The sequence below is a fragment of the Cetorhinus maximus genome, chromosome 31, assembly GCF_964194155.1.
Source record: "Cetorhinus maximus chromosome 31, sCetMax3.hap1.1, whole genome shotgun sequence".
NCBI lineage: Eukaryota > Metazoa > Chordata > Chondrichthyes > Lamniformes > Cetorhinidae > Cetorhinus > Cetorhinus maximus.
The window spans coordinates 19,911,844-19,932,782 of record NC_135909.1 but is presented as its reverse complement, the minus strand read 5'-3'; the positions used below and the strand labels follow the sequence as shown (position 1 = coordinate 19,932,782).

The following is a 20,939-nucleotide window of genomic DNA, read 5'->3' as shown; positions in this document are numbered from 1 at the left end:
TAGAAAATATTACCTTTGGATCAAATATCGGATCCGATAAGGGGACAGATGTTGACTGGACTTAATGATAACACTTGTCTCAGCCGGATTCAGGCAGGGAGGGAGTGATGATCTCTGATTACCACATGTTCCCAGGAATGAATGAGGCAGCATTACAATACTGAGAAACTCAAAGTTACAAAGGAAGGATAACTCTTCAATCGACTCTCCCTGGGGAAAATAAAACAACATCTGCTGTGGTGTGTGAGTATTTTTGGTGTCCATATCACATCTCCACTGACTGGAAGAGTTTATGATTTATTATCACAGGTCGCGTGATTTAGTAAAGATAGAGCCACGACTTCAGTGTTTACAGCTGCTTGAACTTCTTTAAGAGGAAAGTATGTATCGCAATATTGTGTAATACCCCACATAGGGGTGATTAAATATTTCACTATATCAAGCTACAAACCACAGTGGAAACCGAAACCCCATCTTCCCCTCTCGGACGGATGTGAACAATCCAACCAGACTAGTTACAACTAGAGAAGCGGATTCTTACCCGGAGTCCTGGGATCAATATTAATCCATCGGAATCTCTGGAACAGATTATATAGTCATTGATCAGGTTGCTACGGTGGGATGTTGCTGTGCACATTCAAGCAGTATACTCATTTACCAAGACACACCTCCGCTCCCGAACCATTGGCCGTGAGGTTTTAGGTGTTCCTGAGGTTGAAAAATGTGGTGGAAAAATTCCAGTTCCTCCTCCCGCTGCCTCTCTTCTTCAAGCTCCCTCCCTCTCTTCCTCCATAGTTCTCTCCCTCGCTCCCTACTAAGCTGTCCCCCCTCCCCCTCTCCCTTCTTGGATCTCCCTCCCTGACTCCCCCCAACTCCCGCTCCCGCCCCGCCCGCACCCCTCTCTCTTTCAAATCTTATTTCCTTTCTCTGGGACCGGTCTTCTCCCAAGGCTGCCGCTGGCCCCGGGCTCGGGGACTCTCAGGCCGGCCCGGGCTCTTTAACCGGCTCCATTCACAGGAAAAGCGACTTCAGTTTCCACAAAAACATCTTTACCCTTAAACTGAAATTCAGGTCATCGTGAAAGTGAAAATTGCGGACTGCGATTTCCGTTCCTGCTGTTTAATACAAATCGCTATGTGTGTGTACAGTGAGCAGAAAGAAATTGCTGTTGTTTGTACACATTTCTTACTGAACTCACTGTCATTCTGCTTTAACAGGACGAGTTTGAATCTCCTGATATATTGGAAAAATAATAGTGCGTGAATGTAGCTTACATAATAAAAGATTAACACCGCGCTCTCACCCAGTAACTGAATGAAACAACTATATAGAAGGAGACGGTTGTGGTTTTAAACTCCATGATGGACAGTTTGTGTTTTAATTCTGATACTGGGTAACAGAGCAATTGCACAAACAATAGACACACCACATCCCTGAAACATTGATATAAAACTGTGCAAAATGAAAACTGAGTGTGTATTTCGCAAGCAGCTGGAAAAGATGACTTTCATCATGCTTTTGAATCGCATCATTTCGTCAATATCTCCAAACAATGATTATTTTCCAGATCTAAAATTCAGGATTTCAGTAAAACTCCGTGATCTGAAAACAGAATTTTCTACTCTACAGTCAAAAGCGCTACCGTTTTTCCCACCAACCCAGGCACAAGGACGGGTTGAATCATAATCTGATTGAGGCCACGGATGATCGAGTTTTGTTTTGTTTTGTTTTAATTGGTGAGATGCTGCAAACTGTGGAGGAGCCAAGGCCCAAATACAAAGTGTGAAAGTTATCGGAGAAGTTGATAAACTCATGATACTGGATTTGTGAGAGACCATTAAAGAATGATCCAGCACGGACTCGGTTATTCACGTCAAAAATATAAATAAAATGCTGTAAACACTCAGCCCATCAGGTAACATCTGTGGAGAGAATAAAACAAAGTCAACGTTTGAAATTTGTGACCTTTACTGTGAACTTCTGTATTCGATAAATAACAATTCGATGTCACATATCAACAATTCGCTGTTTGAGCAGCAACATTCAGAATAATTTCCCGGCTCCGCTCTCTGGAATCAGGTCTGACAGTATCTCTCGCGAAGAATCAAATATTAACTCTGTCCCTCTCTCCACTGATGCTGCCAGACCTGGAACAGGGCGAACGTTTCGATTCCAATGTGACTTCTTCGCCAGTTCCGGGAGGCTCTGTTTCACTCGCCGCAGATGCTGCCGGAGCTGCCGAGTTATTTTCAACAGCTTCTTTGTTTTTATTTCAGAATGTCAACAAAGCCGGGCCATTCAGGAGAGACTTTAAAAATATTGTTTCACGCAAAGATAGAGGTGTGAAACTGTCTTCCCTAATAAGCAGTAAATGCTGCCTCAATGAATAATTCCAAATCCGTGAGTGATAGATTTTTTGCCTGGCAAAAGTATAATAGGATATGGAATCAAGGCAGCTGGATGGAGCTAAGGCAGAGATGTGTCATTATCTAACTGAGTGGTGGAAAAGGAAGGCTGAATGGCCTCCTCCTGTCCCTCCACAGAGACCCGGAACCCTGGGCTCAGACACTGTCTTCAGCATCTGTCTCCATGGATCCTCGTCATTCTAGACTCGGGCACTCGCGTCAGGATCACACTTCACAGATAATCACTGACATTATCTGATTCTCCCGCATTTATTGCTATATTTTCAGCTGTAGTACTTTTAAATATCCTGTTTTATAATTAGAGTGAATTTTACTGTTTTTATAAAACGAACAACATTGAACTTGCGCCTAACACAGGGATCCAGGCAGGGGTTGAAAGTCCAACTTAGAGTGAGTGAAGAAGAGTCTCTGAGGTTGAAAAGTGCACCGATGTCTTCAGCATCTCAGGAGGGCTCGTCCGGGAATTGAACCTGACAACTCGAGCAAACTAATTTAAAGAACACCCCTAAATGAGAATAATACCACTAAAGACTGGAACAACGAGGCAGCCAGGGACGCTACAACAACCAAAAATAACTTTCATTGTCTCCCAAATCCTTTTAACCAACCTGTCACATCACAATTGTTAAGTCAGAAAATGTAAGAGTTACACCACAGCTCAGGTAGTAACAAAGAATGTGAAACTGAGTTCAGGTCTCACATCGATGACCTTTCACCAGAACTGGGAAAAGTCAGTTTTGTAATAAGCTGTAAGTCAATGTAAGGAAAGAAAAAAAAAATCAAAAGCGACAGCCTGTGATATTTTGGAAATCGGTTTAAAAAATGAGAAATAGTTTATGCTGCATGGCCAGAGAGAGGGAAACATAAGCTCTTTGATTTTCAACAGCACAAAATGAGGCCCGTGGTGCCCCTGAAAACTCTCTGTAAGATCAATGGAACAAGTAAAGAAACAAAGGATGTTTCTGGAGGAGGAGTAAATGGCAGATTGATGAACAACTGCCATCCGAAAATAAAAACACGCGGAAAAGGAATCTCGAAATAACCTCTGTAAACAGGAAAAGCGAAGTCAAAATGGAGCGCGGGAGGGAGGGAGAATGGGTGGGTGGGTTGGGGACACTTTTCCAGAGCGATATTGTTGATCTCAATGATCTCACTGGAAAGCTGTGAAGTGTCTAATTGAAAGATGAGGCGCTGTTCTTCGAGCGTACCTGAGCTTCATAGGAACATTGCAGGAGGCCGAGAGCCGAGTGATCTGCGGAAGAGCCAGGCCGCCAGTCATTTTGTTTCACCAGCTTGACTGTGTGGATGAGTTGGATCGAGTTCCTGCTGATTTACCGGCGGAACTTGGGTATCAATTCTGTCACGAGAAACTGACACTCCAACACCTTCTGTCCAAAGACACTCCAACTCCAACATTTACTGTCCTACTGTGTCCCTGAGTCACATTCTGCTGAGTAATTAATTTCATTCCTGTTCAAATCCCTGATTGTTAATTCCCTCTGAACCGGATTGCTCAAACACAAGAAAAGGCTCAAACTCGTCTCAGTGTAAATACCACAATACAGTTAAAGTGTGGATAAAATCAAATTAAACTGCGGGACTCCAGTTCCGTCGGTTTCTATGTTCTTTCAGGCACGATTGAAACCGACTGATTTCAGTATCAGGATCAATCCAGATTCCCGTTACATGGACAAACCTTCTTTAACATTTGCGTGCATTTTCATCACGTGCGTTGCAGTGATATACTGTCTGCAATGATTTCTCGGGCTCTTAAACATGCTCCTGATTTCAATAAATGTCACCATCTCCAACGCAAAGAAGTTTGAAAAACCTCTTGGACAACGCACCCTGATCTGGCCAAATCAAAATCAAACTGTGGGACTCTCGGGCTGTGTTTAAACTTAAGAAAGCCTCTAGGACTGAGGTAATGGCAATCAGCACGTAAATGCATTGAATGGGTACATTAATGCTGATGAACTTCCAGCAAACTCTGGTGAACTCACTTCGGTGACTCTTCATGCTCTGTCCGGACCTGGAAAAATATATCAAATTTGCTTCCAATTTCCGCCCCTCCATCACCTTCACATCGTCCATATCCAGCACTTCCCTTCCCTACCTTGACATCTCTGTCTCCATTTCTTGTAATAGACTATCCACCAATATTCAAATCCAGCTCACTGACCCCCACAGCTACCTCGACTACAGCTCCTCACACCCCGCTTCCTGTAAGGGCTCCATCCCATTCTCTCAGTTCCTTCAGCACCTTCGCATGTGTCCCGATGAGGCAACTTTCCAAAACGGCGCTTCTGTCATGACTTCCTTCTTCCTAAATCCAGGTTTCCCACCCACTGTGTTTGGCAGTGCCCTCAACCATGTCCCGCCCATCTCCCGCGCCTCTAGTCCTCACACTTACCCCTCCCTCGCAGAACCACGATAGGGTCCCCCTTGTCCTCACATTCCACCCCACCAAACTCCATATTCAAAGGATTATCCTCCGCCATTTCAACCAACTCAATCATGATGCCACCACCTTCCCCTCATCCTCCCCGACCACCTCCCCCTCCCCCCCTCCCCCCCAAACCGTCAGCATCCCAGAGGGACCGTTCCCTCGGGGGCAACCTGGATCACTCCTCTATCACTCCCAACACCTCATCCCCTTCCCATGGCACCTTCCCATGCAATCGAAGAAGGTGCAACAATTGCCCCTTTATCTCCTCCCTCCTCACCATCGAATGGCCAGAATACTCCTTTCAGGTGAAGCAGGGCTTCACTTGCACCTCCTCCAATTTGGTCGACTGCATTCGCTGCTCCCAATGCGGCCTCCTCTACATTGGGGACATCAAACCCAGACTGTGTGACCACTTTGAGGAACACCTTTGGTGTGTCTGCAAGCATGACCCAGACATGTCTGTCACCTGTCATTTCAACACACCATCCTGCTCTCAACCCCACATGTCCCTCCTTGGCCTGCTGCAATTTTTCAGTGAAGCCCAACGCAAACCGGAGGAACAGCAACTCATCTTGCGATTAGGCAGTTTACAGCCTTCCGGACTTATCTTGAGTTCAACAGCTTCAGACCAGGAACTCTATCCTCTATTCGCACCCCCTTTTAGTCCCCTTTTTTCCTAAATTTTTTAAAAAATTTTATCCACTTAGTTTTATTTTTATTCGTTTATCCACAACTTAATCCGCTTTTTACCCCCTTCTATCTCATTTTCTAACTTTTTATTCCTCACCACCGACCCCACCCCCACCCCATCCCCCAAAGGGTCCCCTGTTACCTGTTGCATGTTGTTCTTTCACACAATGCTACCCGTGTTTCCTATTATTACATTCTGCTTTCTGACCTTTACATCACTATCAACACCTTTTTTTAAGCCCTTATTGCTACCATCAAAATTACCTTTGTCCATTATTTCAAGGCACCTTTGTCAATCTGTCATTTTTTCCCACTATCGCTGACCTTCTATCCAGCTTCACTTCCTCCACACTCCACATTTTGACTCTTGGGCTCCCTCCAGAAGCTGCATAGTTACAGAAATTAAATCACCACTCAGTCCCTTCATTTAAACCAATGACTGCTTCTTTAAGGAAGTTCTTCATCCCGATTTATAGAGTAATTTGATGGAACATGCGAATACGAAGCAGGGGTAGGCCAAGAAGTTTTCCGATGTTGCAGGGATGGGGTCAGACTGAGAAACCATGCCTGACGGTCGAGAATACAGGACGACGAGCCCGCGACAGATTGAGACAGATTAGACAGTGAGAAACAGCTTCTCTTTGTGCAAGGCACAGGTTTTAAACGAATCAGTGGGGACATGAGGATTCATCTTCCCTGGTGAGTGGTAAGGATCTGGAATGCAATGCCTGGGATAGGTGGTAGAGGCAGCTTAAAATCGGTGCTTTCATAGTGGAACTGGACAACTGCCTGAAGAGAAATGTTTACATGGCTATGGAGAGAGGGCAGGGGACTGGGATAGCTGAGTTCCTGTTGAAGAATCTCAGGACAGACAAAAGGCTGAATGGTCTCCTTCTCTGCTGTAACTTTTCCACTTGTACGGGTGTGAGGTACTCTCTGTATCACTTTGTCGCTGGAACAGATTTTAGTGTGGAATTCATTCTCCATTCTGTATCGCTCTGTCTCTTGTACACCGTGAGAGTGTGCGATTCAACGTGTATCAGTCAGTGTCTCGTGCCACCCCTGAGTTAATGATTCATTCTGGATCTCTCTGTCTTTTACTCGCAGTTTGGGTGTGGGATTCATTACATGTCTGTCAGTCCCTGAGACACTTTGCAAATCTGGATTCATTCAACCCAGAATATACCTCACTGAAAGTGGGCCATTTGTTCTAACAGGTAAACTGCCCGACAAGATCCTCCCTCTAGAATACTTCATGTAACATTCTCTGTTTATCCCTGAAATTCATTCTCCCTCCTAGACTTATCTAGACTTCCTTTAAATGCAGTTTATCTAATCGTCTCAGTTGCTCCAGGCAATAGTTGGCCTGTAACTGCTGCCGATTCAATGGGAATAAATTAACTAATCATGTTTTCTTAAATGTATTTCATATTTGTATTTCTATGTCTGCCCCATCACATCATATCACAAATTCCTCACATTGACCTGTTTCTGCAACACCGACAATGTGAGTTTCTACCGCTCTGTTGCGGCCAGTAGATGGCAGCACATTCTGATATAGTGAAGTTGAGAGATCAGAGACAATCGAGAAGACTTGTTCACACGATTTGGAAAGGGACAGTTTTAGAAATACTATGAGAATGGAGATGACCTTTTCTTATATGTATTTTGTAACAAGCAATAGTTATCGTCTGTTCCTCGATACGATGATGACATCCACTCAGGGCCGTGAATTTCTGCCATGGGGCTTCATGTGAGTGAACAGGCCGATTCTCGGTCCACAGATCATTGGACACATGGGGACAGGATGTCCCAAGAGGTAGTGAGATCCGGAGTGCAGGATTTGCTTCCTGTCACTTCTCCTCAGTCGTCGTTCTGCCTCATGATTGAGACCTTGTGACTCAGAGTGTGCTGCAGCTTGTGGGATGAGTTTTGGTCATTTTGAATGATGAGAAGCAAGCTCCTCGCGGTCATTAATATGAATGCTGCAGCGCTTGAATGAACATTTCAGAGAATGTTTGTAGCGTTTTCGTTGTCCTCCCCTGGAATGTTGGCCATTTGAGAGTTGAGAAAACAGGACCTGGAGGGTGCGACACTTTTCGACCATCCGGACACAGTTTGCAGTCCATCCAAGTTAATGTTTCAGGAGTTTGGCCTGAATGATTGATGAGCTGCATTCAAGAACGCCACTCCAGTTTGTTCGGCAGCGCTCCCATGGAATCTGGAGAGTGCCGCGCAGACATTGCGGATGGAATTTATCCAACACTCTTATGAGTCGCCGATGCACAGTTAAGTAATTATTACGTTGTATTCGACCCGTCAGCCGTTGTCTTGTGTGTGTAAGCGAGATACAGGCTTGTCGCCCCTTCTCCACTCCATTATTGCTGCATTCAGCCTCCCAAAATCTTTCATAATTTTAAAGACCCGTATGAGGCCACCCCTCAGCCTTCCTTTTTCAAGAGAAAATGTAGACATCCTGATAATCATGTCGTGCCTGTTTACCACTTGTTTATTTTTTCATGGAATATGGGCGCTTTTTGAAAGCCCAGCATTTGTTGAGCATCTCACATTATCCTTGAAGTTACGAGTGAAGCAAATTACTGTGGGTCTGGAGTCACATGTAGGGCAGGCAAGGGAAGGGCGGATGATTTCTTTCCGTAAAGGGCATTCGTGAACCGGGTGGGTTTTTACTACAATCGATGATAGTTTCTTAGCCGCCATTACTGAGCCGAGATTTCAATTCCAAATTTAGGAAATATTTTAATTTAAATCTGCTCTGTTGGGATTTAGACCCGTGCCCGCAGAGATTAACCTGGTCCTCTGTATTGTTAGTCCAGTGACATCAGATTCAGCTAATCCAGATTCAAGCGAAGATTGCAATTATCCCAAAGCATTTTATTAAACCGATTGATGCAAAGATTTTTGTTCCAGTTGGGAACATCAATAACTTCACGAACTTGATCAGATATTGTGGGTCTGTTAGGAACTACACAAAATACAAAGGTGAGTTAGAATCTAATGCACAAATTAACACGAGCAGAGAGTGTGAGAAAGAGCCCTGAAATGTTTGGAAGGAGACGCAGAAACTTCAGCTGACGAGTGAGACCGCGGTTTTCAGGAAGTTAAACAAATTTCAGCATAAAATGACCACGGCAGGACTCGAACCTACAATCTTCTGATAACCTCAGCCAATACCACCGAAGTTAGACGCCTTATCCATTAGGCCACGCGGCCAGCTCGCCCATTCCGTGTCGTGGCCTCCCCTCTACCGTTGCTAAATTCCAGAAAATAAACCACAGAACAGCCCCTTCATATCAACCATTACCAAAGGAAGCCGTTCTTCCCGAATTAATGAGCAATTTTATCTATGTTTCCGACGTATTAAGACGATAGTGTCAGAGAGAGAAAAACTTCTGCGAATTTTGGAATTGGGGGAGGGGTAGGGGTGTGGGGGCGTTGGGGCGCAGTCAAAAAAACATGACGTTTCCGGGGTGAAATTAGGAAACTTCTCTCTCAGCAAAGGGGACTGGAATTTCAGAGATCCCATCGGGAAACAGCACTTTAATTTTAAATCTCAGTTTGATAGATTTGTATTCATCAAATATATGATGGATCAGTGAGAAAATGGGTATTTATCTGTATTGGAAATTTGTTCTTTGAAATATTATTGAAGACATTGAGTTATGCATTTACTGCAATCGAACCCAGGTTTCTATGATGATAAATAAGAATTCTACGCCAGAATCACCAATCATGCTGAAATCAATTTATTTCCCTAACTGCAAGATCACTGCCCTAAAACAGAAAGCAAACTGAAAGTAACCTGACCTCGAAGAAAATAAAATAATTTAGGGACTGTGATGCTGTAACAAAATAGGCAACTTGTATGTAGGCGTCGAGAATCTAATCCGAGTTTCCCACGCCCTAGTGACGCATTGTGCTCCTGAACCCGCAATGCACAGGTTTGGACGGATTTCTTAACTTTCAAACTATTTCCTAATCTGATTACCAAAGTATCACTTCCCTTATCATTGATCTACAGTCCCTCATTGTTCAAATCCCACGTCTGGCTTTCGGTATTTTTAATCACTCCACAGACAGAACTCTCAAGAGGGTTTAGAGAAAGTAAATAAAGATGAACTGTTCCCACTGGCACCAGGGTCAGTAATCAAATAGGGCAGATTTTATTTCATTCAAAAAGGATCCAAAGACAACGTGTGGAAAATATTTTCTCGTAGTAAATTGTCAGTATTTGCTTAGACTGCCTAATCGGCAGGGAAACCCTCGACTGTCACCGTCTAGATGGGCATTAATTCGAGAAGAACGGCTTCCTTTGGTAAGCAATGAAGGTGAACAAGGCAGAAGAGAGATACGAAAATCCTGTCGGAGAGCAGAGCAGTACTTCTTCAAGGTAGGCATTTCTTGAAGGGGTGTGGCAGTCAAATAAACATAGAGATAAAAACAAATTGAAGGGTCATGAGGACTCGAAATGTCACCTCTTTTCTTCTCCGCCGATGCTGCCAGACCTGCTGAGTTTTTCCAGGTAATTCTGTTTTTGTTTTGGATTTCCAGCATCCGCAGTAGTTTTTTTGTTTTTATTCCTTTGGTAATGGTTTATATGATGGGGCTGTTCTGTGGTTTATTTTCTGGAATTTAGCAGCGGTAGAGGGGAGGCCACGAGGCAGAGGGTGAGAGAGCTTCAAAACACTGCAGGAGAATGATGACATGTTAAGACAATATTGTCAGAGAGAGAATCTTCTGCGAATTTTGGAATTGGGGGAGGGGGAGGGGTGTGGGGGCCTTGGGGCGCCGTCAAAAAACATGACATTTCCGGAGTGAAATTAGGAAACAACTCTCAAAAAAGGATACTAGAATTTCGGAGATCCCATCGGGAAACAACACTTTAATTTTAAATCTCAGTTTGATAGATTTGTATTCATCAAATATATTATGGATCAGTGAGAAAATGGGTATTTATCTGTATCGGAAATTTACTCCTTGAAATACTATTGAAGACATTGAGTTATGCATTCACTGTAATCGAACCCTTTTTCTGTGATGATAAATAAGAATTCTACTCCTGACTCACCAATCATGCTGAAATCATGATACTGCACATAATGAGAACACTCGGCCCGTCTGGACTCTGCTGTCCCTCTGAACGAGCATCTCACCTACTGAACTCCACAGCCTTTTCCCTCTAAAACTGCACATTCTACATTTCAGATCAAGATCCAATTCCCTTTTGAAAACTTCAATTGTCCCTGCCTCTCCCACACTCTCCGGCAGTACATTCCGCATCCTAAACACATGCTGCATGAAAAAGAAAATCCTTATGTTATAATTGCTTATTTTGTAAATTAACTTAAATCTGTGCCCTCTTGTTCTGGATCATTCCATCAATGGATCAATTAACCCGTATTTACTCTGTCCAGACCACTCGTGATTTTGAATACCTCTATCAAATCTCCTCTCTAACTTCCTCACTTCATGAAACACATTTCCAAAATTTACGATCATTCAATGTGAATGAAGTTCCTCATGCCTGGAATCTGTCTTGTGAATCTTTTCTGCAATCTCACTAATGCCTTCACAACCTTACTAAATTGGGTTACAGAATTAGATACAATACTCCAGGTGGGGTCGAAGCAGTGTTTTCTACTGGCTTCATATAACTTTATTTTTTTTTTACTCTATGCCATATTGATGAAGCCAGTGACGTTCTACGCTTTACTGGCTATTCTCTCAACCTGTCCTGTAACGATAAATGATTTATGAACATATACGCCCACATCCCTCTGTTCCCACAATCCCTTTAGAACTTTAACTTTTATTTCATGTTGTCTCTCTCTGTTCTTCCTCCCAAAACGAAGGACACCAGGTTACTCTGCAATGAATTTCATCTGGTAATTGTCCGCCCATTCCATCAACATATCTAGATACTTTTGGAGTTCTACTCTGTCCTCCTCACAGTTGGCAATGCTTCTAACTTTTGTATCATCGGCAAATTTTGGAATTGTGAGCTTGCAACAAGGTCTGGGTCATTAATAAGTAACAGGAAAATCAGGGGCCCTAAGACTGGACATAGCAACACAAGACATAGGAGCAGGTGTAGACCACACGGCCCATCGTGCTTACTCTGCCATTCAACGCTATCATGGTTGACCTTGGGCCTCAACTCTATTTTTCCGCAAGATCCCGATATCCCGCAAGGCCCCGAGAGACCTGGGGAGCTCCACAAGATAACTTTCTCCAGCCCAAAATGCAACAGTTCACCAAAAATATTTGGTTACCGTCACTCAGCTCGTTTTGTATCTGTGTTGCTACTATCCCTTCAATTGAATTAGATACAATACTCCAGGTGAGGTCGAAGCAGTGTTTTCTACAGGCTTCATATAACTTTATTGTTTTTTTACTCTATGCCATATTGATGAAGCCAGTGACATTCTACGCTTTACTGGCTATTCTCTCAACCTGTCCTGTTGAGTTCTATCTTACCTCAGAAGTCTTTTGTCCGGCACTTTATCAAATGCCGTTTGCAAGTCCATGTAAATTACATCAACGTCTTCACCCTCATCAAAACTCTTTGTTGTTGCATCAAAAAAAAGCTAACCAAAGTTAAATAACACGATTTGTTCTTATCAAATTGTTAGGAAATAGAGTGGTTTAAGTAAATTATATTGGTATTTGTAGTTGTTAGGAATGAGTTTTAGCTTTAAAGTTTAAGTTTGATTTGTTTTTCTGTACGTGTGTTAAGAAAGGTCAAAAGGAGTTTTAGTTTCGTTTTTAAAATGTGTTTGCATTTCTAATGAGGTTTACGATTTAAGAAGTGAAGCAAACACATCAATTCGGGCTGTTGCCTAGCAACAGGGAGGCTGAGAAGCAGGTCCCTCCCACAGACACACACGCAGAAGAAGAGAAATAGCAGTTTTGATTTGGAAGTTGCAGACCTCAGTTGGCTTTTGAAAGTTGCTGCCAAGAGAGACTGGAAACGGGGGCAGATAGTTAGTCCCAAGCTAAAGAAAAATCCCAAAATCCAGGAGTGGGAGATGGGAAAGTCCAAAGCAGACCTTCTGGTCCAAGGAAGGATGGGAACCTGTATAATGTCCTGTTAATGAATTTAAGAGTGAGGGGCAGAGGAAAAGGCTCTAAGTTTCAGAGTTAAAGAGACAAAAGCTGCAGGAAACAGATTTAAAGCGAGAACAACTGGCAAGGGGAAAGAAGGCCCAAAGAGACTACTGAAGGTCTTTAAATCTTTGCCATGGGCAGGTGAAGCAGCAGTGTACTGTTCACAGCTGAGTCGATGAGAGAGAAAGAGCGGGGAAGATAGCTTGTATGCATGTGGTAACCCATGGGAGAGGAACATTGCAAGGACAGTTCGAAACCCTGGAGCTGAACTGTTGCGGAAGGCGTCAGAGTGAAAGCATTGGTTTGGGAAAAGATTCCAAGGCGAAGTGTGGAAAGCAGAGATTGGAAATCCTCATGTGAAGGACGAAGTGCAGTGAAGCTGGTTGACTCACGGTTTGACAAGCATCTGGAGGGAGTTGAGGAGAGATCCATAGCATCTGGTTAAGTTGGCATCTGTCACTTGGTTTCATAGTCTGGCATGCCTGACCACAGGGTGCCTATTGAATCATGGATTGTGTAATTAGTGTGGAAATTAAAGTATAAGATAGCTTTTGTAACATACATTATCCATACAAATTTGTATACACCTGTAAAGGTATAGTTGTGGGTGAAAGAGTTTTGGAACATAGATCATTTTTTCTCTTTGAATAAATGTTTTATTTATTTTTTGTTAAAAGATGATCAGCTGACTCCTGTGACTCTGTTCAGTAGCTACTTTCCACCTATTTAAACAAACAAATAAAAGTTAGAATCTATCAAGCTGGGTTCCACTCTGGGTTTAGGATTATCCAGGGGTAATCTCAGCTCGGACCATAACATAATCCATGCTGCTTTTACTTATTAATGTGCATTTTCCCAGGTACTTTTCATGTTGTTAGGAATTTTCCTTTCTGAGAGGTAGCTCACCACCCAGGTTAAACTGACTGCCCTGTAGTTTCTGGGCTTATCCTTACACATTTGTTTGCACATAGATGCAACAATAGCAATTCTCCACTCCGCTGTCACCCCGAGTCTAAGGAATATTGGAAAATTGTGGCCAGCATCCCTGCAATTCCTGCTCTCCTTCCTCAGTATTCTGGATGCACCTCGTCTGTGTCTGGTCCTAATCAACTTTAAGCACACTCAGCCTATCAAATACCTTTTCCTGAAATCGTTTATTACCTTTACACTAAAATATCGGTCGAGGTGAAACGGTTCACTTTCTGCTCAGTGCAACTCCTAGGATACAAACAAAATATGATCACATCAAAATCAAACCATGGGGCTACCAGATTTGGCAGTCTCAGAGAAGTTACAGTTCCATCAGAGAATATTACAATTCTCTCAGAGAAGATTACAATTCTCTCAAAGAAGATTACAATTCTCTCAGTGAAGGTAACAATTCTCTCAGAGAAGGTTACAATTCTCTCAGAGACGATTACAGTTCTCCCAGAGAAGATTATAATTCTTTCAGTGAAGATTAGAATTCTCTCAGTGAAGATTATAATTCTCTCCGAGGAGATTACAATTCTCTCAGTGAAGATTATAATTCTTTCAGTGAAGATTCCAATTCTCTCAGTGAAAATTATAATTCTCTCAGAGACTACAATTCTCTCAGTGAAGGCTACAATTCTATCAGTGAAGTTTACATTTCTGTCAGAGAAGGTTACACTTCTCTCAGAGACGATTACAGTTCTCTCAGAGAAGGTTACAATTCTCTTAGTGAAGACTACAATTCTCCCTAAGAATACGACAGTCCAATGCATTCATCCAGAAAATGGGTTTGTGTCATTGGTGTGTTCGGGTAACACCACAGTGCGATTGTTTTTTTTTCAAATTGTCTTCATTTCCTTCATGTGTGTTTCGTTGATGAATTCTCTGCAATGGTGGGCTCATTTCGCTAGTATAAGCAAACCGATCCACCTAGACTGCAAGAGTTTTCGACAATGCACTGAGCGGCTTACACGACAAATAACAACACGTGAGAGCTCGCTTGATATTTGAAACAGTGACCGCTCACATTCTCGCTTATGAAACGTCAAATAGCGAGAACCACACCGCGAGACCAGTAATGTAACTGCATGTATATAACTCAGCCAATATAGACTTTCATTGGCTCCCAAAACAGATCAGCCATTCGTTCAGAGCGCTATAGGTAAAAGAGACCATTAAAGAAAAACACTATAGGCGAGGCAGTATCCATAGAGGTGGGAAGAAAACTCAAGCTTCAGTTACACTCATTCTCTTCTTGGGATAAATTAACTCTTAAACTTCTCTTATTAGGATAAATTGACCGTCCAATTACATGAGCAACAGTTCCTCCATTTACTCCACGTGTTTTGCAGTGATAATTTCGCTGTAATGATTTCTCAGGTTCTGAAGCCTCGCCCCGGTTTAAGTAAAATCCGCCCTTTGGATCGCAAAGAAATTTGGATTTCAAGTGGCGACACACGAGGGATCGTCCGGGATTATGAAACCGAGATCTCTCGCACAACAAACATCCTGCAGCGCGAATCTTACCTCTACACCAACGAGCCTTTCACAGTTGAGCGATATAACCGCTATGTACATTCATTGTCCTCCAGAGTGCGTCAACACTCCTTTTGGATTTCTGTCGTAACACCAGAAAACAATTAAGAATTACACCTCATGGCAGGCAGCAGCGTGGACAGTGAAAGAGTGTTCACGTTTCAGGTCGATGACATTTCATCAGAACTCAGCAATGCTAGAATTGTGATCAGTTTTACACTGTAACTCCTGACACCGAGCTGGAACGTGAACTCGGCACCCACTCAGTCTGCCGGTGCGTGCGCCGTTCCTCCCACCGCTGACGTCCTCGTTGTTCAGCCGTTAACGGTCGCCGACTTGCTGCCTCCCACTCACTCCCCTGCTCCCGAATGCCAGGTGCCCTGACCCCAGGCCCTCGCCGCCTCGCTCGCTGCGTTACACGCCAACACTTATGCCGCACCGCTCGCTACCGACTACCAAGCCGCTCACCTCCCACTCGGCAACTCCCTCCTGACCCCTGTCGCCGCCCATCTCACCACAAGAACTGAGGAGATGGTGACAAGCAGAACAGCAAGTGAGGCGGTGAGGGGTAGGGAGCAGGTCGGAGAGCGGGAGGTTACTGAGGCGCCGAGCAGTCCGGCAAGCGAGAGGGTGAGCAGGACAGGGACAGCAGTGCCGAGAGAGGCACACAAGAAGAAGAACACGAAAATCAGGAGCAGTAACAGGCCATTCAGCCCCTTGAAGCTGCTCCAGCATGGCTGATCTGAATATGGCCGCAACTCCACTTTCCTGTCTGCCCCCCATAATTCTTTACTCATTCCTTTGTCAAAAATCTCTCCAACTCAGCCGTGAACATTTTCAATGACCCAGCCTCCACTGCTCTCTGGGGAAGAGAAATGCACAGATTAATGTCCCACTGAGAGAGAGAGAAAACAAATTACCTTCTGTCAGTCTGAAATGGGAGAGCCCGATATTTTTAAACTGAGTCACCTGATTGTAGAGTCCCCCACAAAAGGAAACATAGTCTCAGCAGCCACCCTGTCAAGTCCCCTCAGGATTTTATATCTTTCAGTAAGATCACCTCCCATTCTTCAAAACTCCAATGGGTATAGGCCCAACCTCATCAACCTTTCCTCAAAAGAAAACCCTTCCATTCCAGGAACCAGTCGACTGAATCTTCTCTGACCTGCTGTGATGCAATTATATCCTTTCTTAACTAAGGAGACTAAGACTGTCCACAGTCCACCAGATGCTGCCTCACCAACGCCCTGTATGACTGTGGGGAAACTTCCATAATTTTATATTCGATTCCTTCTGTAATAAAAGCCAACGTTCCATTCGCCTTCTTAATCACTTGCTGCATCTCTATACCAACTTTTTGAGGCTCATGAACCAGGACCCCCAGAACCCTCTGCACTGTAGAGTTCTGCAGCATTTCTCCAGTCACATGATGTACTGCTTTTAAATTCTTCCTGCCAAAGTGGACAAGTTCACATTTTCCCAAGTTTTTCTGCATCTGCCAATTATTGTCTACTCACCAACCAATCTAAATCGCTCTGTACACTCTATATGCCCTTCTTCTACAGTGAAGGCAGAAACAAAATACCCGTTCTACAGTTCTGCCAGTTCCTTGTTTTCCATTATTAATTCTGCAGTCTCACCATCTGCGGGACCAACACGCACTTAAATAAATATTTATAAACATTTATAGAGTGAATTCCGGCTCGGGAGTGGGCCAGCGAGCGGAACACAGCAAAAACAGTGTTCATTTCGGGCTGAGTTTGATCTGCACCATCTCCGCTGCTGAAAGTGACCTGGAGCGTCACTGGCTTTGACGTCACAGACACTGAAACTCCACGTGTGGAGCGCGTGCTCTTTGCTGTTCCGGTGTCAACAAACTCAGCCAAAAGGTCTTTCCCATGTGGACCAACGTGAGAACTTCCCGGGAAGTTTACATTTACCCCTCCTGCCGTGGACCCTCCTCGAATGCCTCCGACTCTGAACTAGAGTCAGAAACTTGGGACAAATCCCAAACAATTAGCTTACTAGATGCCCAGGAAAGGTTAAACAGTTTAAATTCTGGCCTATCACCTGGGTTACTGCGCAACCGAATACTCAGTCGCCGCGATCCGACCAGCTGACCTCTCCGCGGAGCTCTTGACTTGCTCCCAACCTGTATGTTGACGCGTTCACGCACTTAAACCATCTGACCCACCAACGCACTCACCCACCAAACTCATTCACTCAGCCAGCTATCTACCTACACACGTCACTCACCTAACCATTCAGTCAGTCACTAGCTCATCCAGTCAGTCATATATGCGCTCCCGCACAGTCAATGACTCGATATTTAAACTACCAGAATATGGCAGTTAATGTTGTAAAAAGGGGCCATGTACTTTCGTTCCATGACTCTGCCGCTGCGTTTAGATGTCCTACCACCTTTAATGATTTACGTACATAAACACCCAAGTCCCACTGCTTCTCCACCTCCCTTAGAGTTATACCCTTCATTTTATATTGTCTTTCCAAGTTCTTCCTACCAAACCTCTCTCCATTGAACTTCATCTGCCACCTGTCTCCCCATTTCCACCAACAGGTCCAAGTCCATTTGAAGTACTACACTATCCTCCACACTCTCAGCAATGCTTCCAAGCTTTGCATCCTCCGCAAACGTTGAAATTTTGTCCTGGGCACAAAGGCCTCGGTCATTGATATTGATCAGGAACAGCAAAGGTCCCAACCCTTCCGCCAGGCCGAAAAACATCCATTTACCACCAACCTCTGTTTCCTGCCACTCAGCCAATTCTGTATCCTTCTATCGGCGAAGCGGCTCTACTCCTTTTGCCAACTGTTTCACTATTCGGTGGCGAGTTTTCTCCTGTTAAGTGGTTCAGATTGGAAAGTGGGGTGTGACTGGATTCACCTGTACAGAGAGGGGTTGGTGACGGCAGTTTCCCTTCTCCGATGAACCAGTTGCTGATTTGTTTTTATCTAAAAGTCGACTCTGGTGGGACTCGAACCCACAACCTTTGAATCTCTTGTACAACAGCAGCTCGAAGTCCAACACGCTATCCGTTGCGCCACAGAGCACAGCACATATAGAACGCATTTCCTATTCCACATAAGGGAATTTCTGACATTGAAGAACAAAACGTTCAAACGGTCAGCAATTTCCTCCATTTGAACAATGACGACATTTCAAGAGCACCCATTGCCTGTGAAGTGTTTTGGACGTCCTGTGGTTGTGAAGAGACCGATAGAAATTCGAGTAAAAGAGCAATTTCCTTCAAAAGGACATATTCAGGTTGGAAAATAGGGCGGCTGATTTTTTTTGCAGAGAAGGGTGAAGCGATTCATTTTGGTCGGAAGAACACGGGGAGAAAAGAGAAAATAAAGTTTGCAATTCCAAAGACGGTGCCGGAACAGCGGGAAATGATGTACATCTGCATAAATCATTGATGGAGGCAGTGCAGGTTGAAAGAATAATTCATGAAACATACAATATCCTCGGCTTTATGAATGGGAGCATAGTATACAAGAGCAAAGCGGTTGTTTTGAACTTGGAAAAGACAGTATTTCGGCCACAGCTGGAGTATTGCGCACAGTTCCGGGCATCACAATTTAGGAAAGATGTGAAGGCAGTGGAGAGGATGCAATAAAGTTTCACGAGAATATTTGGCGGCGAGGAACTTAAATTACTTCGATACATTGTAGCGGTAGGGGATATTTACCTTGGAGACGAGGAATTTGAGAGGAGATTTCTTAGAGTTTTTTCCAGTCCCGAGTCTTCTGGACAGAGGGTGGGTGATGATTTGGACATGGGCTGCTTCAGAATCGGAGGTGTTGAAAATGGTGCTGAACATTGAGCAATCATCAGCGAACATTCCCAATTCTGCTGGAAGGAAGGTCGATGGTGAAGCAGCTGAAGATGGTTGGGCCTAGGACACCATACCGAGGAACTCCCACAGTGATGTCCTGGAACTGGGATGATTGATCTCCACAACCACAATCATCTTTCTTTGTGCTGGGTATGACTCCAACCAGCAGAGAGCTCCCCATCCCCCGCCTCCGATTCCCATTGTCTCCAGTTTTGCTGGGGATACATAATACCACACAGTCAAATGCTGCCTTGATGTCAAGGGCAGTCACTCTCACCTCACCTCTGGAGTTCAGTTTGCGTTGGAGGACGAGGGGAAGCAGGTTGTTTTGTTTGCCCACCCAAGCTGAATATTGGGCTTGAGGTGGCGATCAGATTCGGAGAGGAGGGTGACAACCTTTCACTGAGTTTCAAGTTTGCAGATCAGACCTTGGCGGGATTGCTGCTATATTCCCAGGACGTGGTGATCTCATTCTTAGAGCGACACACTTACACTGAGGACAAGTTGCTCCATTTAAAATAAAATGGAGATGTGGGATGTCAGAATCTGTTCAACACTGATTCACTTTTATTCATTTCTGCATCCTAGAGTAACAAAGTGGTTTGTAGCTGTAAAAAAAATAAATAAAATTTAGAAGATTCAGTCCAATACCTCCACAGTTTCCATTATTACAGCTTTCAGCATTTTCCGATGCATTCCATCTGGTCCCACTGACCTATCAACATTTAGCACAGCCAGACCTTCTCGTATCTCTTCTTTAACATGAGTTATATGTTAAAGAAGTAATTTGAAAATTGCAGATGGAGGATTTGTGCCCCCTTATTGAAGAGGGTTTAAAGGATAGGAGCGAAGCATTTGTGCTGAAGAAGTGGGATCAGGGAAAATAAAAGCAACAATAAGTGGAATGAAGGGGGCGGGCTGTTCATGGGCTGACTGGAGAATTTCATTAGGATTTATTCATTGGAGATTGGAAGGTCATTTTTTCCAAATCTTTAAGGAGATTAATGTTGAAGGAAGCCTGTCTTCATCCATAAGGAATCATTAGCTAAGTTTATAAAAATAAGGTGGATAGATAGGATTCAAAGAATTGGAGGGGCAGCACGTTGTAATGTGGAATATAAGATCTTGGTGAGGGCTTGGGAAAACCTTTAGGAAGAACACCAAGTCCTTGGAGAGCGTGCAGTGGAACTTTTCTGGAATGGGATCAGTGGTGAGGGATTCTGTATGTGGATGGACTGAAAAATACAAACTGGAGATGCTCTTATCAGAGTGAATGTTAAGGGGAGATTTAGTACAGATATTTAAGATTAGCCGATGTATTTAATATCAGCCCAGGTATTCATTTCTTATACACATTAAGCAATATTTTTCCCATTGATGGAATGTTTGAAAACCAATGATTAGATAAAAAATAAATGGTGAGGAAATGTTTCACACTGCTCCGTTCCAAACAATTCCTGACTTGGCATGATAGATTTTTTTTTTTGCTTACTGAAGCCGCTGGGAACAATTTTACAGCAGGGAGCACAGTTACACAATAGGAATTACATTTAAAACAGGTCCTATCTTTATGCAGCAGGAAATACCTTCTCGTAAATGATCAGTTTCTCCATCGTAATATCTTTCTAGTTTGCTCGGCACCTTTTCCTGTCAGCCATTGTGTTTCTCCTGAAAGTCTCTTACTACTTTACTGTGTGTCTTTCTCTGTCTAATACATTCGTGGTAGCGGAAGTGGATTTGCGGAGCTTGGGTGAACTTCCCAAAAGTAATGAGGAAGGGAATAGGTGTTTGGCTACCAAACAACAGTAATAGACAGAAGAAAAATGTTGCTTTGGAGGAGACGCGTTGCAGAAGCGTGCTGGCCTCCTAACCCAGCGA

General features: G+C 43.8%; 1 protein-coding gene and 2 non-coding genes across 3 annotated transcripts in view; 1 reads left to right on the top strand and 2 right to left on the bottom strand.

Annotated features, from left to right (window-relative positions):
- The window catches only part of LOC144670314 (histone H2B-like), a 1,149,071-nt gene that overhangs the window by 902,468 nt on the left and 225,664 nt on the right, over positions 1-20,939 (top strand). The gene's annotated exons all lie outside the window — the stretch shown is intronic.
- On the bottom strand, positions 8,710-8,799 carry trnar-ucg (transfer RNA arginine (anticodon UCG)). The gene is given in 2 exon segments: positions 8,710-8,745; positions 8,763-8,799. It is a non-coding gene; the product is annotated as a tRNA-Arg (tRNA).
- On the bottom strand, positions 18,183-18,273 carry trnar-ucg (transfer RNA arginine (anticodon UCG)). Its single transcript is given in 2 exon segments — positions 18,183-18,218; positions 18,237-18,273. It is a non-coding gene; the product is annotated as a tRNA-Arg (tRNA).